The sequence below is a fragment of the Hemicordylus capensis genome, chromosome 5 (genome assembly GCF_027244095.1).
Source record: "Hemicordylus capensis ecotype Gifberg chromosome 5, rHemCap1.1.pri, whole genome shotgun sequence".
NCBI lineage: Eukaryota > Metazoa > Chordata > Lepidosauria > Squamata > Cordylidae > Hemicordylus > Hemicordylus capensis.
The window spans coordinates 96,930,672-96,947,270 of NC_069661.1; the positions used below are offsets into that span (position 1 = coordinate 96,930,672).

General features: G+C 41.7%; 1 long non-coding RNA gene across 2 annotated transcripts in view; it reads right to left on the reverse strand.

The window, feature by feature from the left end:
* Window positions 1–1,311: 1,311 nt before the first annotated feature.
* LOC128328388 (uncharacterized) overlaps window positions 1,312–16,599 on the reverse strand; it is a 54,127-nt gene continuing 38,839 nt past the window's right edge. Inside the window, exons 2-4 of one of the 2 annotated variants that reach the window (XR_008309179.1) lie at window positions 15,224–15,904; window positions 3,646–3,821; window positions 1,312–1,703 (exon numbers count right to left, since the gene is read on the reverse strand). This is a non-coding gene — a long non-coding RNA (uncharacterized LOC128328388). Of the gene's footprint in view, window positions 2,639–3,645; window positions 3,822–15,223; window positions 15,905–16,599 lie in introns of both variants that reach the window. The other variant, XR_008309178.1, reaches the window with a different exon arrangement.

A 16,599-nucleotide genomic window follows, 5' to 3' on the forward strand; every position in this document is an offset into this window, starting at 1 on the left:
CTGTCCCTGAAGGTTGCGGGACCCTTGGCAACAGTGTGGGAATGCAGCACTGGTAGCTGCAGAGTGGGGCGGGAAATGTGCAGAGATACCTTCGTATGGTTTCTAGGTTCTCCCTGGGCTCTTCCCCTCCCCCTGCAGCCACCAGCACTGCATCCCACTCCATTGCTGAGGTTACAGGCTGCTGCTGTAGCTTTCCCCCCCCCCCACACACCCCACTGCCCATCTGTGCCAGCCACACCTCTTGCGCTGACTTGCACATCGACACATAGGGCATGGCCAGGAGCAAGAGCAAGAGCAGCGGGGTGCACAGTCCCTCACCCACTCCCAGCCGCTGCTTTGTTTGCTCTGGCTTACTGGTTACTTTGTTTCTTGAGGTTGAGAAAGAAAGCACCCAATGAGCCAGCAAATGAAGCACTGGCTGGGAGTGGGCAAGGGACCATGCGTCCCCCCCTTCCCACTGCTGGTGGTGTGGACAGGATTGGGGAGGGGGACATGTGACCCTCACCCACTCCCAGCTGGTGCTTCATTCACCAGCTTGCTGGCAGCTTTCTTTCTCACCCTTGCAAGCAACAACCACGAGTCATGACGGCTACATGGATCCATGATCAGAGGCAGTTGTGGAAGGGAGGCAGCAAGAGTTGAGGGCTGTGCCTTGATTCCCTGCTTGTGGGCTTCCTAGAAACATCTGGTTGACTATTATGGGGAAAGGATGCTGGATTTGACATGTCTTTGGGCTCTTTATGGGTTATTTTGTTATTGTCTCTTGCCATCTCTTGCCATTGAGATCATCAGGAGAGGTCCATCTGCATTTGCCACCGGCTCGTCTGGTGGCTACTCAGGGACGGGCCTTCTCCGTTGCTGCCCTGAGGCTTTGGAATGCGCTCCCTAGTGAAATAAGAGCCTCCCCATCTCCGACAATTTTTAAAAAGTCTTTAAAGACACATCTGTTTACCCAGGCTTTTAACTGATACTGTTTTGATTGTTTTTAATGTTTTAGAATATTGTTTTAAAAACTTAAAATTGTTGTGTTTTAAATTTTTGTTGTTGTTTTTAACTAATGTTTTACTTTTGTTTTTATCTTGTTATAAACCGCCCAGAGACGTAAGTTTTGGGCGGTATAAAAATATGTAAAATTAATAAATAATAAATAATAAATACATCTATTGAGGCTTTTAAGACTGAATATTTTCTGCAAATACTGCATTTTACTCTGTTCAAAAAACTTACCCGCATTGTATTTTACTTGTGAGATGCACATCATAGTTCCTCCACTCTGTGTTATGGATAAGGAAAAAACAGAACAGATCGGGGGTGGGGGGGCTATAGTTTTATTGCATTTTGGTTCAGGACTCATATGGCATACAGAGGCCTTCTCATTAATCTCATTGCTTTACCGCTGATGTATTTTGGATGCACTCCAAGAAACTGAGACTCCATTCTCAAGAAAAGCTGTATATAGGAGTTTCCTCATTTTCCCATGATAAGTACATCCAAATGTGCATCTGAGGATCTTTTGTGTATGCAATAACAAGGGTATAACCCTAAATGTAATCCATAGAAATGTCATATTATGTTTCCATCTTGCATGCTCCATATGATCAGATGAAGTGTTGTAATGAATCAGTCCTCCAGGGCAATTGTGGTCTGTGGTCTTGAAAAGTAGGCCGTCCTCATTCACCCATTCTAGTACAGCAACTTCATTCCTGATCAGAATATATAGAAGTACAATCCAGTAACTAAAATCTGATGCCAAGATCAGAAAAACCATTTCCCATTTTGTATAAGGTTCAGTAGGAATGTGATAGTCAAACTTTTTTTCTTCCAATACATTTCTCCCTTCACTCATGCCCTTCTCTGTTTTTTCTAGCAGGCAGCAGCTAATTGTATTTTATTAAATTAGACATATATTGAAGTCACTGGTTATTATCCTACCTCCACTGGAGTCTCTTACTAGGAGCACATCCACACAGTAGCTGCCTGCACAGATGGAGCTATAGCCATGCAGTAGGAACCACTCCCTGAGGTACCTCTTGCTAGCTGTGGTTAGCCTCCTCAGGGTATAGAAAGTAGCTTCTCCTCTTGGGGCACCTCTGATTAACCATCCCATGGACAGTCTCCTCAGCTGTCTGGAGGGATGTGGGGATAATGTCTCTGAAGCCTCCTATATGTGAGCGGTTGGGATCAGATGCATTGCATGAGTTCTTCATGGAATAAATGCCATGTGATCTGTGCCCTATGCTGTGAGATATTTCAGGAGGATGAGTGGATGAGACATGTGTCCACAGAACATTCTTTGTTGATTTCTCTATGCAATCTGGCCTTCTTGTATTTCATTGCTTCACCTCAAAAACGTCTGCTTTGGAGGTCCTATCTATCTATCTATCTATCTATCTATCTATCTATCTATCTATCTATCTGTCTGTCTGTCTATCTATCATATTTTTATACTGCCTGATATGTGCATCTCTAGGCAGTGTACAAAATTTAAATTAATATTTAGACATCAGCACAGATAACAATACAAAATAATTAAAACAGCATAAAAACAGTAACATAAAACAATTATTAAAACAAATTATTAAAATTAATTCTAACTAAAAGCCTGTGAGAACAGGTGAGTCTTGACTTGAGGGTCTTTCTGAAAATAAACAGAGAAAGAGATGCTCTCATTTCAGCAGGGAGCATATTTCCAAGCCCCGGGGCAGCCACAGAGAAAGCCCCGTCCTGGGTTGCCACCAAACAAGCCGGTGGCAACAGTAACCAGACCTCTCCAAAACAGTCGGCATGCTTCATGACAAAGGAGGCACTCTCTTAAATAGTCTGGACCAAAGCCATTAAGGGCTTTATAGGCAATAACCAGCACTTTGTAATTTACTATGGAAACAATGCTACACATGCTGATAATATTACTTAACCTGGAGTTGCTTGGATTTGATTTTAGCTACATGCTTAGCTTTATTGTTCAATGTAGTCCAAGCACTCAAGAGGCAGCAATAAAAAAAATAAGGATCTGTACTCTAGAAGGGTTTGTACCTATATATAATGGGCACACATAGCATAGGCCATGTGAATAAATTTTTGACTACAATGCCACTATGCCCTTAATTTTTGACTACTATGCCACTAGCTGACCCAGAAATAACCCCAGCCAGCTAAATCCTTTTTACTCACTAGCCTATTCACGCATTACATTTAACACGCATACAATCTTTGAACAGTATATTATACACACACAAAGGGCTTTATGCACATACAGATCTGTACACATGTATACATATAATTCACACATTATGTTCAATGCATGCAGTACACTTTCTGTGTGCATTTGAGGGAGGCTGTACCTTGGCTCACTTTTAAAATATTCACATTTACAGTAACCCATACAAAAATATGTATATGTGTACAAATCTGTGCACACATCTAGTGTCATGTTTGAATAGGGCTTCTGAAGACGACTGTGGTTTGCAGCTCTGTCTCCACTGGAGCTGTTATAGTGCAACCAAGGCCAGGGAAAGTGTTTTGAGTATACATCTGAAAGCAGCTCCTAAAATGGAAACAGACACTCACTTCTCTTCCACATTTGTTACTGTGAATCTGGAGAAATCACATCTACTTTTACTTACTTTTTACTTACTGTTTACTTACTGTTAATGCTCCTTGATATAGTTGCTTCTTGCCTATACTGTGTACATATCGACAGCCAGATTTAAGTTTGCAGGGCTGTCTTAAGGCACTTTGGTGATGGAGGAAGACAATCCACAGGCACCAGCCCTCCCTGCCGGCCCTTCAGCCTCCTAACTCTGCACAGCTGCCATTCATTTCTGTGGAGTGCGAGCAATATGGAGATAATAATACTAGCCTATTTTATAAAGTTCTGTAAGGAGATTACTGAGATAATATACATTCAGTGCTTTGAACATCTAACATGCCCTATGTAAATATAAAGTATTACGTGTGTTTAGGCCCCTCTAAGGTGGGATCCTGAATAGATGTAATCGATTAGATATTTTAGAATGACCATTTTAGTACTTCCACAAATAATGTGAGGAGACAGCAGATCACCTTTCCAAAAAAAATATGGAGAGTGTTGTATGTATATGTGTGTAATGTATGCATTTATTTTTGATATTTGTAACCCTCCACAGGACTCTACAGGACCGTAAGAGCAGTACCTAAAGCTGGGTGTTTATTTTGTGCATCATATCATGGAGCACTTAGGCAGGTATACATTAAACTAGAAGTCTGTTTTAAGCATTAAACATTCTAGTGATATTTAATTGCTACCCCAAATCATCTTTTGATAGGCTCCAAGTCGTGTGTGTGTGTGTATTTCTGAGATATCTTTTTGTTTACAGTCTGACATTCTCCCCTTCATACCCATCTCTTGTTTTTCTTAACTGTATCCTGTTGTAATATTCCCTTTGGAAGGTCTTTTACAGAGTATTTTTATACAGATTTTGAAAACTTCCTTCCTGGCTTTTGCATCCTCTCTTCAGATGTCAAAATTAGAGATAATGGTCCTTTGTTAAACTTCTTGGAAGATGAAGAGCGGGGGATGTATAGTAGTTTACAGTCTCCACACACTTGACAAATCAACTTACTTTATTTGTGGTGTGTGTATAAAACCTTGTGTATTAACAACAGTACCTCACTGTTAGCCATTAACGAGGAGGCATTAACATTCAAGGCAAGCATTTACAAAATTGTCAGCATTCTCAGACTCATTTCTTCAACTGGAAAGTGATCCTCCAAGAAGCTTTGGGAATATAACAGCGTCTGAATTTAAATGACAGTGCTGAATGCCTGTTACTTTGAATATAAATGTGTGCGATATAAAGTTGATGGTGTATATTTGATAAGCAAAATCTGCGTCACTTGGATAGCTGCTGCCATTGAACCCTCTGATTCCTCAAGACCTTAAATCCATACTGGATATACATTCATTCATTATAAGCACAACTCATTTTGAAAAAATGTTGTGTGGGTGGCATAGTGAATTAATATACCTCACTCCCTGGCCCCTTCTTCCTGTCCACCTCTCCATGCTGCTGCTACAACCCGTAATCCTTTCTTGCCAATAATTATGCAGTAGGAAGGCAACTCCTCCTGCTCAACACAAGACTGCACTGTAGAGGCTCTCCTCTGAGCTCTAGTTCTCCTTTCTTTCGAGCTGTGAAGTTATAGGCTCTTAGGCAAGAATTGGGGAGGAGTCACATATCTGCAGCAGCCTCAATGTTACTTCTTATTCCATTTTGTTGAAGCTGCTGGGGTATGCAGCGAGATCTTCTCAGTGTTATGGACTCTTTGCCAAAGGACCTTGATCCGGAATGTTTAGAAAATGATGCCCTCTTCTTTAAACACACTTTTAGTGATTGGCTTTAGGAAACAAATCATGTTGGGTATAATGATTTTATATTGAGAGATTCTTTCATTTCTGATTCATTGTAAATCAGAGCAGCAGAGGCTTCAAGGCTGTAATCCTATGCACACTTACATGACAGTAATTCTCTTTGAACACAGTGGGACTTCCAAGTAAACATACTTTGAGGCATTCAGTCAGAATCCCACAGACAGTAGCTTAACCTCATTGGCTCCTCAGCCAAACATATACATTAAAATGTCTGAAATTTTGGGGTGGGCTGAGGGCTGTGGTTTCCCCAAAGCAAACCTGACTCAGCTTAGTTTGTGCTACACATTTCTAAAACCTATGAAGCAGTGCAGTCTTAAGCTAAAAATGCATGAGTGAGAACTAAGTGTTTATTCAATTTTACTACTACAAAACCCATAATGCTCTCTGAGCATGATAAAATTGCACAAACAAAACTTATGTGGCCTCAATTAAGCCAAAGAACTGAGAAAGTGGGGAATGATGAAGAATCAGCGTAACAGTTATTCTGTCAGTGATTTTGAGAATACCAAGTACTTTATAATTCTTATCTCATCTATGCATACAAAAATCCTTGAGATCGTTTATTCTGAAAGATAGCAGTTGGCCCAAGGCCATCAGGTGAGCGTCATGGCTGAGGGGAAATTTGAGCTTGCCTTTTTCCATGTCCTAACCCATTGCATCAACCTGACACCATGATTGCTACACCACTTGCAATTTTACTTGTTGGATTAGATACCAAATGCCCCACTCTGTGTACTGGTTGTTTCCAGCTCCATTGTGGTAGACAAGGAGAAGGAACTTAAAGAGAGCAACTACAAGAGTGGGAAGGCTTTACAATCGATTGCCTGTCTTCAGAAAACCTTTCCATTGAGGCAAGTGGTTAGTTGCTGCTAGGAAACTACTATACCCAGCAGCCGTATGTTAGACACCAGTGAACCATCTCATATATGCTCCCCTGGAACTCAGGCAATGTTAATGTGACACACACACACACACACATCCCAATAAGGCTGGTAGGTGTGGTCAGGGACTAGCTAACACGGCTGTGAGTAGACCCAAAAGGAGATAGTGAGTCTCTACACACGAGCAGTGTGTAGAGCCGATAGGGGGTTTGTGGGGAGAGCGGGCTGCGAGCTTGACCCGCTCTCCCCACAGATGAGCAGAGAGCCCACCCTGAGTGACTGGATGGGCCACCTAGACGATTATCGGCTCCATCACAGGTTTGCGGTGCCCTTTGAAGAGCCTCCCGATTCCGGGAGGCTACTCGTGAGCCGTTTTAGCACGGAGCCACACCTCAGGGACACATGATCATTCAACCTGCTTTTGGTGCATTCTTGTACCTGAAACCCAGGTTAAGCAGCGGGGTCCGTAAGCAGATTTGCCGCCAAGCCGCTGCTGGGAGCTGCGTGGCTCTTGTTGCTGCACGCAAGCAGCCAAAACCGGGCTGGGCTCCCTTAGCTTGGTTTTGGCTGGTCATGGGAATAGCCTTAGTGTCTGTCTGTCTGATGAATGAGTCAGAGGTTGAACCAGCCTTAACCCCTTGCTTAGGGCATTGCAATTCTTAAGTTTGTTTTGTGAGTCTTCTTGGAAAGCTGCAGGTTAAGTTCTTGAAAGAAAATAAGAGTTGGGTCAAGTCTGAAGATTCAGAAGGCAGCAGTTTAAGTTTGACATTTGCTTTTTATTTTTTCTCTTTCATTCCAAAGCTGTTTGGATCAGTTAAAAACTGGACTTTCTAAAGACAAAAGGGGGGAGTGGGAAAGACGTGTGGGAATATGTTAAGCTAAATGTTTCTGTTAAATGCATATTTGCCTAAGTATACTTACATATTTGCCTGGATATACTTATATATTATATTGTTTTACCTTTTATGCTCTTGCAAATTCAATAGCTGTTTGGGACTTGTCAGAACAGAACTCATGTGTTACATTAGCATAAGGACAACATGCAGTGACAAAAGAGCAAGATCATGACATGTATTTTTGAGCTGGTTACTAGTGTGTGTGTGAGAGAGAGAGGAGAGAGAGAGAGAGTCATAAGTGGTGTCAGTGAGATACTGGAGCTGAATTTGTTCTTCTTTGCTCAGAGCATTGAGAAAACATTGCAATTTGCCAAATTTATTTCTAGCAAACCTAGTAATTTGTTTTGGGTTTCTTTTTTTTCCTTTTCAGTACATTGCAAGTGGTTTCTCAAGACCAGGATCAAAATAACTGCTTTAGGTGCCTTCAAGGACATAGGGATGCTCTCTCTAGGATTTTTTACTTCCTTTTTTTTTTTTCAGCTGACAGCCATGCCACATCAGGAACTACTTTTGAAGTCCCCTTCATTTCAAAATTGGCTAGCCATGCAACATAGGAAACTGCTATTTGATAAATGTAAACTGAAAGTCCTCTTAGACATATGGAATCAGTTGGATCCCATCCGACGTGTCAAAGTATAGTTGCATGCATAGATGCGTTCACTCCCCTATGGTCAGACAGCTGTTAACACTGTGAACTTCGGAGAGAGATATAATTGTCGTAGAACTGGTTATGTAACATGCATGCTTTTCAATTTACCTAATGAATGTTCCAGGAGCAGAGAGTAATCCTTTAACTTTTTAATGTACATGGCATGCTATCTGGAGCATTTATTATTATCCCCATATAATGTCTAAAGAGAATTCGTACTTTCACGACACATCAGAATCTTTCTTGTTACATTATCCTCTTTGGGTAGAAACAATGGCGTATGTGTATGACTCCTATCCTTGCTAATGTAATTGCCTATACTAATGAATACAGCTTAGGGAGCTTTTGATTACCCTATAAGGCTTAAGCAATCTGAAGAAACTTTTGCAAGTGTTCACAATTTCCCCCTAAGTTGTTTTTTTGAATACTCTCCCGGTGGGCATCCGCTCCTTAGTCTCAATCACAGTTCTTGGAAAACAAGTTAAATCTTGCTCTTTTTACCAAGTTTTTCTATGGTAAAAATATGTTGGGTTACTAATCCCCCCCCCTTGCAAATTTGTTCAGCCCCTCTTTGATTGCCTTTAAGGCCCTTCTCAAGACGTACCTGTTTCACCAGGTGTTTGCCCTTTAATTCTATTTATTTATTTATTTTTAATTGGTATTGGTATTGTTGTTCACCACTTAGAGTCTTTGGAAGAGGCGGTATATAAGAAATTTTTAATAAATAAACAAATATATATGGGTGTTGTTTTTGTTGCTGCTGCTCTGTATTGCATGGTCCTATTGTGTATGTTTTGTAACTTTTAATTATATTTGTATTTGTTATATTCCAATTTAATATTTTTATTGTGTCACTGTTATAGTCTTATATTGTACTTAATGTTTTGTAAACTGCCCTAAGATTTTTTTTAATGAAAGGCGGTATAAAAATATAATGATAAAATATAAATAACTAATTAACGATAAAACAAAGCATAAGACATTTCAGCCCAAAAGAAATTGTTTTCTTTGGTGGAACACTGCTTTGATCTTTGTGGGCTGCTCCTTTTTTTCCTTCTAACTGCCTCATGGAGTTTCAGAACCTTAAATACTCCAGCTGTGTGTGCACTTTAAAAAAGAAAAAAACCACATACAAGTCTGTAATAGTATTCATAGATTAATGCAGCTAATTTCCAGAAATACTCTCTTTTCAAATGTCCTGTTCAGATTTAATATGTTGGGTTATTCTAACAGAGGGGGAAATATTTCAAGATATTTGTGTCTTAAAATCATCTCTCTCTCTTTCTAGTGATCCAGTTCTGGTTCCCCATCTGTGCAATAATTAGGTCAATAGCTTTGGACTTGGGTCTGACAAGTAGTTATACATTCTTATCCTAGGTCTCCAGGTTGCATTCCTGAAAAACTATGTTTAAATTTGCCTGTTTGTGGGGAGGAAAGAAAAGGAAAAACCAGTTTGTCAGCTGATAATGAAGCAGTAGCTACTACATTTAGAGCTCCAGAAATTTTAAATATGGAGGGTTAGGGCAGGAAGGATGGGCACTTTCGCTTTGGGAAATCCTGGATAATGATTCACCTGGGGCTTTCACTCAGTAAACTACTTAGCATAATGGCTAATCCAGCCTTGCTTCCCTGCATAAAAGCATACCTTGACTGCAGCCACAGTGAATATGCGACAGAACTGAATATACAAGTCTACACTTACTTGTTTGAGAGCAAGTTCCACTGAACTGAGCAAAACGTATTTATGAGTAAAACAAATACATTAATACATTGGATTTTTATGCACAGGCTGTTATTTATTGAAGAACAGCAATCTGTCACTGAGAGAGGTGCACCATCAAGTCCTGGGACCAAGACAAACCATGCAGGAATTAAGTGTGATACATTCCTCTGTTGCATCAGTGTTAAGATTTGGCTTGGTACTCGAAGTCAGTATATGAACTTCAGTCCTCCTAATTTAGCCAGATCTTTTCAGTCCATTAACTTTCTCAGTTTTCCTTCTCGTCTCCAAAGCCTCTTCTTCTGTCCGCCCCTGCCCCCCCGCCCGCTTCTTAAAATCTTGCATCCTCCTTTCTTAAGCCCCTGATTCTTTTAATCCTCTTTCCCTAGGTCCTTTCTCTTGGCCTGACCCTAACTCCTGTAATAGTAAGACTTGCTTTGGTGAGTTGCTTCATCCCCACCACTACCACAAAATGCCTTCCTGCTTTACAGTATGGGTTATTTAATGCTGAGATGATTACAATTTTATGTTGTTATGTGTGTTGAATAGCTTGGATTCTGTTTTTTACATGCCATGTGCTACTGAATGCACTGAAGACTGCAAGAATAAACAACTCTGCAAAAAGTGTGGCAGAGTGCAGATATACCATGCTGTAAATATGTTCTGCAATTATAATATATAAGCGTTTTCATCAGCAATACTCTTATTAAAATCAGATGGGATATGGTGTCATTTGTTGTGGTAGTCACTTATTCTGAGGCAAACCACACAAGGATGTGTTAAAATTAAAGACCCACAGAAATGCAACTTGACTGACGGACTTTTTCCATACAGACCTTAAACTTCTTGATCACAAAGCATAACAATAAGCAATTGCGTCCCTGCCTGTTTTGAGACACACATGATGTTGCTCTCCTTTCAATGAGACAGACGGCTTTCTAGTTTGGGGGCAATTTTTTTTACCAGATTTAGTTTTTCTTCATCAAAAACATCTAGCTGCTTTTAATTAATCCAATGCAGCAATGCAATGTGTCTGTTAATAACACAGTACCAGGCATTTAGCTCTAAATGTTCAAACTGGGTGGCTATATAGGCAGACTTCTTGGGAGACAATGCGGGGGGGGGGGGGCAAAATACCACAGACTCTGTGATTGCAGTTCAGCACTCAAATGTGTTCTTACTTAACCTCTGTTGGAGTCTATGGGATTTATATATAGCATTTGCTGATCATAACTGCAAACAGTTTCAAGTTGAGCATTATTTCAGTGTACTTTTCCGGGTATGTCTACCAGTTCTTATTTTGGGAATCAGATGCACTCGTGAAGGGTGTTTGTTCTCAGGATTCCACGTGCCTGTGCTGGTATTTCTGTTCATCCACATGGTAGAGAAGAATGACTAACTACAAGAGCAGCTACAGCATGGCCTGTATGGTCTGCACACAACAGGAGCTTCTTGGGGGAATGGGCAGCCCTTTTTTCAGGACATGCACATTGTTGGAGAGCATAGTTAGCCAGCTGCTATAACAACATGCATATGAAGCCACACATAACTACAGCACTGACTGTAAGACAGTAAGGTGCTAATAATTCTAATAACATAAGAACAGCCCTGCTGGATCAGGCCCAAGGCCTATCTAGTTGAACATCCTGTTTCGCACTTTGGCCTACCAGATGCCTCTGAGAAGCCCACAGGCAAGAAGTGAGGGCATGCCCTCTGTCCGCTGTTGATCCTCTGCATCTGGTGTCTTGCCTCTGAGGCCAAGAGGAAATGATGATTTAAATCTCTTTTAAGTTTGCCGTTTGGATATGCTCTTAGGTTCATTATCACATGCATAAAAAATTTCCTTGCCCATTGAAAATAACAGGGAAGCCCCTGAGTATACTGGAGTCCTGTGCATATTTTGAAGCTTGGGGTTGGGTGCCACAGGATACAGTTGTGTACCTAGTGTATGTAAAAGTCCCACTTGCTTCATTGAGGCATAGGGTTGTTTTAGAATGTCGTGATTGCAGCTATCATGTGAATTATCTGATAAAGAGAGCTTTTAAATTGCATCCAAACAGTTCCCCTTAATGGGGAGGGAAGTTCACATTTGAAAAGCCTATAATGTAATATAATTAATGCAGGAACAGCTCTGTGCACCCAACCCTATGGAAATATAATTGGGTATGAGACCATGAACACATTGTCAGAATTAGACCATTAGTATGTGTTACTATAATTAATTTTGTGTGTGTGGGCACACATCATTGGAACTGGAAGTTTTAAAAAAATCATTTTACAAAGTATTAATTTTACATGTATCCAGATACAGTTATAGTATTGATTCCACAAGTGAGCTGTTAAGCTTTAAGTAGAGCATTAGACTGCCAAATTAATACCATTCTATTTTGTCTCTCTTGAAGTCTGTACCAGCCTCTCTTCAAAAGGGTCAAAGAGTTCTTTGACACCTTAAAGACTAGCACAATTGTTGCAGCATAAACCTTTGTGGGCTAGGGTCCACTTGGTCAAATAGAAAAACCTAAGTTAGTAGGTGTTTATTTGTGGAGTATGAAGGGGGGAGAGATTGTTTGTTTATAACATGAGATCAAAAGGTCAAGCAATGCAAAGCAATCAGCTAGGGAAGAGTAGTAGTTATATCACAGCAACATTATTCAGCAGTGTAAACAAACATCTGAAGAGGGACAATTTCTTTCTGGAGTGAGTGAGTCCCTCCCAGGATATGTTGAGTCCCAAGTTCCACCCTTTGTGGAACTCATTTGTGTTCTTTTGAGCCTGTGACACACCCATTACTATCTCTTGCATTGCTTGACCTTTTCACCTCACTGTGTTAGAAAAAACAATTTTTTTTTTCCTGTAATCTGAGGCTGAATTCAGATGTAACATGAAACTGGAGGATGGCAAACCCATGGTTTCAATTTTAAGATGTAAATCGCACCGCAGAAGTTCTTCCAACCACAGTCTGCCAACCTCCAGTTCCAGGAGAGGGGAGCCCCTCCTTGCTAATTGGCCACCGAGGCCAATCCCAGCAAGTTTCATGGCCAATGTGGGCAGAGCAGCCATGATTAGCCAAGATCTCCAAGGGGCCATGTTGAGTACGATTGTGCATTTTCAGAGCTGTCTGCCTGCCCTCGGCATGGAAAGGGCATTTAAATCTCTTTAAATGCCATGCCATGCCAGCGCTTCCTCAGACAGTGATGGCACCGCCACCGTCCAAAGAGCCCTCCACCTAAATTTGTTTGTTTGTTTATAATTTATTGTTAAATTTATACCTCACCTTTCATTAAGAACATCTCAAGGTGGCTAAATAGTCCCACATAAGTATGATTTGGGGTGGGGGGATGGCCTGGGGGAAATAGTTACTCTGGAAAGAGAAGGGAACATGAAGATTTCCTAGGAGGGGATATGTATTTGAGGGAGGGCAAAGGATCCTGGGGGGCTCTGTCCCGCTGTGACCATGGAGGCTATTGCAAGGGATTACCTCATCAAAGCCATCCATGCAGACCAAACCACACTCCTGCTCCACTGGCAGCTTGCTGCCGATGGGCTATCCCTGTCCTATGAGAGGGCCAGTCTGTTGGGAAGGACTGTTGGGAAGGGCTGGCAGGGGCAAGCTTTGACAGCTAATTGGCAGCCGTCATTCATGCATTCATTCATTTGATTTCTATACTGCCCTTCCAAAAATGGCTCAGGGTGGTTTACATAGAGAAATAAATAAATAAAATGGATCCCTGTCCCCAAAGGGCTCACAATCTAAAAATAAACATAAGACAGACACCAGCAACAGTCATTGGAGGTACTGTGCTGGGGGTGGACAGGGCCAGTTACTCTCCTCCTGCTAAGTAAAGAGAGTCATCACATAAAAGGTGCCTCTTTGCCAAGTTAGCAGGGGATAACTCAAGTCACAAGATAGATAGAGCAGTCACTGGGGTACCTGTCTGCCACAGCTCTCCTCCATACAGCATCCTGGCTCAATATAGAGCCCAACAGCCTGACACTTTTGTGAGAGAATGGTCCGCAGGAGAATGGGTTGCTTTGTCATCACACAATATTAGCGATTTTGCTCAGCAGTTCTCTCCCCTCCCCTCTGATGGTTCTTCTTGTGAGGGGGGTGTTCCATGGCCTGGCACTCTCTTAAGCAAGGACGGTCCATCCTGGGCCAGCATCCATCCTCATCACTCCTTTCACTAGAGCAACGCTGATCCTGCTGCCTAGCCCTGCTCATGAGTAAGCCTAGGAACCACAAACCCCCAAAGAGGAAGGGGCTGGGGCCCCCTTCCCCAACCTTTATGTGAAAACAATATAACTTGGCTGCTTGAGAATCCCCTGGTTGGGGCTGCCTTTTAAAAGCTGGCCCCAGGAAACCCCACCCCCAGCTATTTGTTCTTCTCTTGACACTGTGATGGTCCAACCATCAAGCTTCAGCCAAAGTCAGATACTCCATGCAGCTCCCGTGGCACTGTGCAGAGGCAGCCATACTCAACATGCAGTGCTGGAGTTTCCCAAAGCACTGGTGGGCTTCTTTAAGAAAAACAGAACCCTCCCAAGCTGCAGTGCCATCTAGGAAGGTGTGCATGAAATACTGGGAAGTGTAGTCTTTCCCAGTGCTTTCTCCATAGAGCTCTATGGGGAAACTGCTGGGAAGGTCTACACTTCTCAACAGTCTCCATACAACTTCTAAGATGGTATTAGGGCTTGACAGGTGAAGATCACTGGTCTAGAGTAGGGATGTGCATAGAACCGGTTCAAACAGCCTTTTATGGACCTCCAAATCAGTTGTGGGCCTTTGAACTGGCAGGTGGTTCTGCCGATTCGACAGAGGGGAGGGTGCAGCATTAAGGGTGGGGGAGGATGCACTACCCCCCCCCCACCACATTTCTCCCACCTGTGCTCGCTTTCTTAAACATCCATCGGGGCAGCAGCATACCTCCCTGCTGCCCCTTTCACTACATTTTCTGGAAGTACCCAGAAGTAGCGAATGCACCTGTGCATGAGCACGCACGACGTGCACACTTGCGGGGCACACTGCAGGGGGAATGCGGGGGAAGTGCATCCTCCCCCACTCTTAAAGCTGCACCCCTCCCACCATCGAACCAGCCCCCGCCAGTTTCATGAACATCCCTAGTCTAGAGTATGGGCTATAGTTAAGGGGAAAGTGCATAGTACATTTGGTGTGCCTGAATAAGATGATCTACCCACTAAGGTGACAATTTCATTCAGTAAGTATGGATAAACCATGGATGCTTACACCAGGGTATAATTGTTAGGTGGCCACAGCACTCTAGGTTGTTTTTGCTACAACTGACTACATGTCAAGCTACATATGATGTTTAAAGCATTATCAGCTGTAATGCACTTAGTTTTCTCTGTCAATACTAGCAAGATTGGGCCCAGAGAAGGAGAGTGGGCGGACTTTAATGTTACCTAGCCCACCATGGTGAGAACTCCCATAGCACCAATGGGATCTAAATTGGGAACCTTGTGGATTAGAACCATGGAAGACAGGGTTAAAGCTCCCCTGTGCCTGCCATAGTCCCAGTCTACAGGGCCCCCGATCCAGCTGCTATTACCTGTAGAAAAATGCAGCCTGTCAGGGCTAGTTACATTATAAATATCATGTGAAGCTTGCCTCTAATACACTGCAGCTCTGGAATTCTCCAAAGCACTTACCTTGCTTTGAAAATAAACTATGCTTCCCCTTTTGGTTAGGACAATGATCAGTAAGGTAGCTGCAATGATTAGCTAGTTGGTGGACCAGTTTTTCTTCTGGTGCTTTAGTCTTTCAGAACAAAAGAGGGATTTATGTTTCAGTGAGGTGCCAATTGTGTTAAACTTGCATAGAAGTTGTTCTGCTTTTTGAGGCTTTCATATTCTGGCATATTTTCCTTTGGCTCCTTTCTGTCAACAGTTTTTATTTTTCTTATATTTAAACTCATTTTGCATCTCATATTCCACATAGCAATGGCATTAAGATTGTTCTGGAACCATCCTATGTTAAACTCCTTGTTTGCTAATAGTCAGGGCTGATTGGCTAACATTTTCTCAGGGGGAGCCAATGTCTGAAGGGGTGTGTGTGTGTGTGTGTGTGTGTGTTTTAATAGCCAATCTGCCTGTAGGCTGGGGTCTGAAATCAGTGTTTTGCCAGAATGCATGCGTAAATGAGTGGCAGAACAGAAATGTTGCTCTTTAGGTTTAGACACAGAAAAGATCCTTTCAGAAGAACACGTGTAGAGATGGGAGTAGCGGACTTTGGAGCAGAGGGCGGGGTCTGTAGCAGCCTAGCCACTATTACATTTATCCTCCCCTGAATTTTCAGCTTTCTTTTCTTTGAAAAAAAGTTGTTTCATTTACCTGCAGGCATTAAAAAAAAAAGTGCAGTTAGTATTCTATCCAATTATGCAGTACGAAATAAACTTTTTCCTTCCAGTGTTCCAATTAATGAATACAAGGCATTTGGCATTTATTTTTCAATAATACTGATTTAATTAACTTTTAGCATATTTTAACATGAAACATATATTTGGGCTTTTGCTAATTTGCATGGACTTTTCTGAACCATTTTATTTTCAGAAAGAAAATAAAAAAATAATGTTCCAAAGCAGGAGGAATAAAGAAGAGACAAATAATTTAGACACACAACAAATATATCATAAACAGATTATAAACTTCAGATTATTTTGTGTTTGGGTTGGCATATGTTGAAGTATTCCAGTCATTGCTGCTGGTTTTCAATTTTATATGGGTAGTTTGTTTTTAGATTAGTTGATGCTTCATGCTGAATAGTTGCAAGCCATCTTAACCTTGTGGACAGGCAGGATAAAAACAATTTAAATATAGAAATTACAATACAGCCTCTACCACCACCACCCTGCCCTAGTGTAGCCTTATGTCCTCTACCACATTCTTGATGAGAGGCCATAAATGCTTTTTGCTTTCATTCTGATAGCATTTTAAAGATTGTATTTATTCTTTAAAATGTGTAGTACATCTTATAATCGCTTACTACAGAAGGGTAAAAGGTAAGAATGGCAGAGAAGTATGTTTCT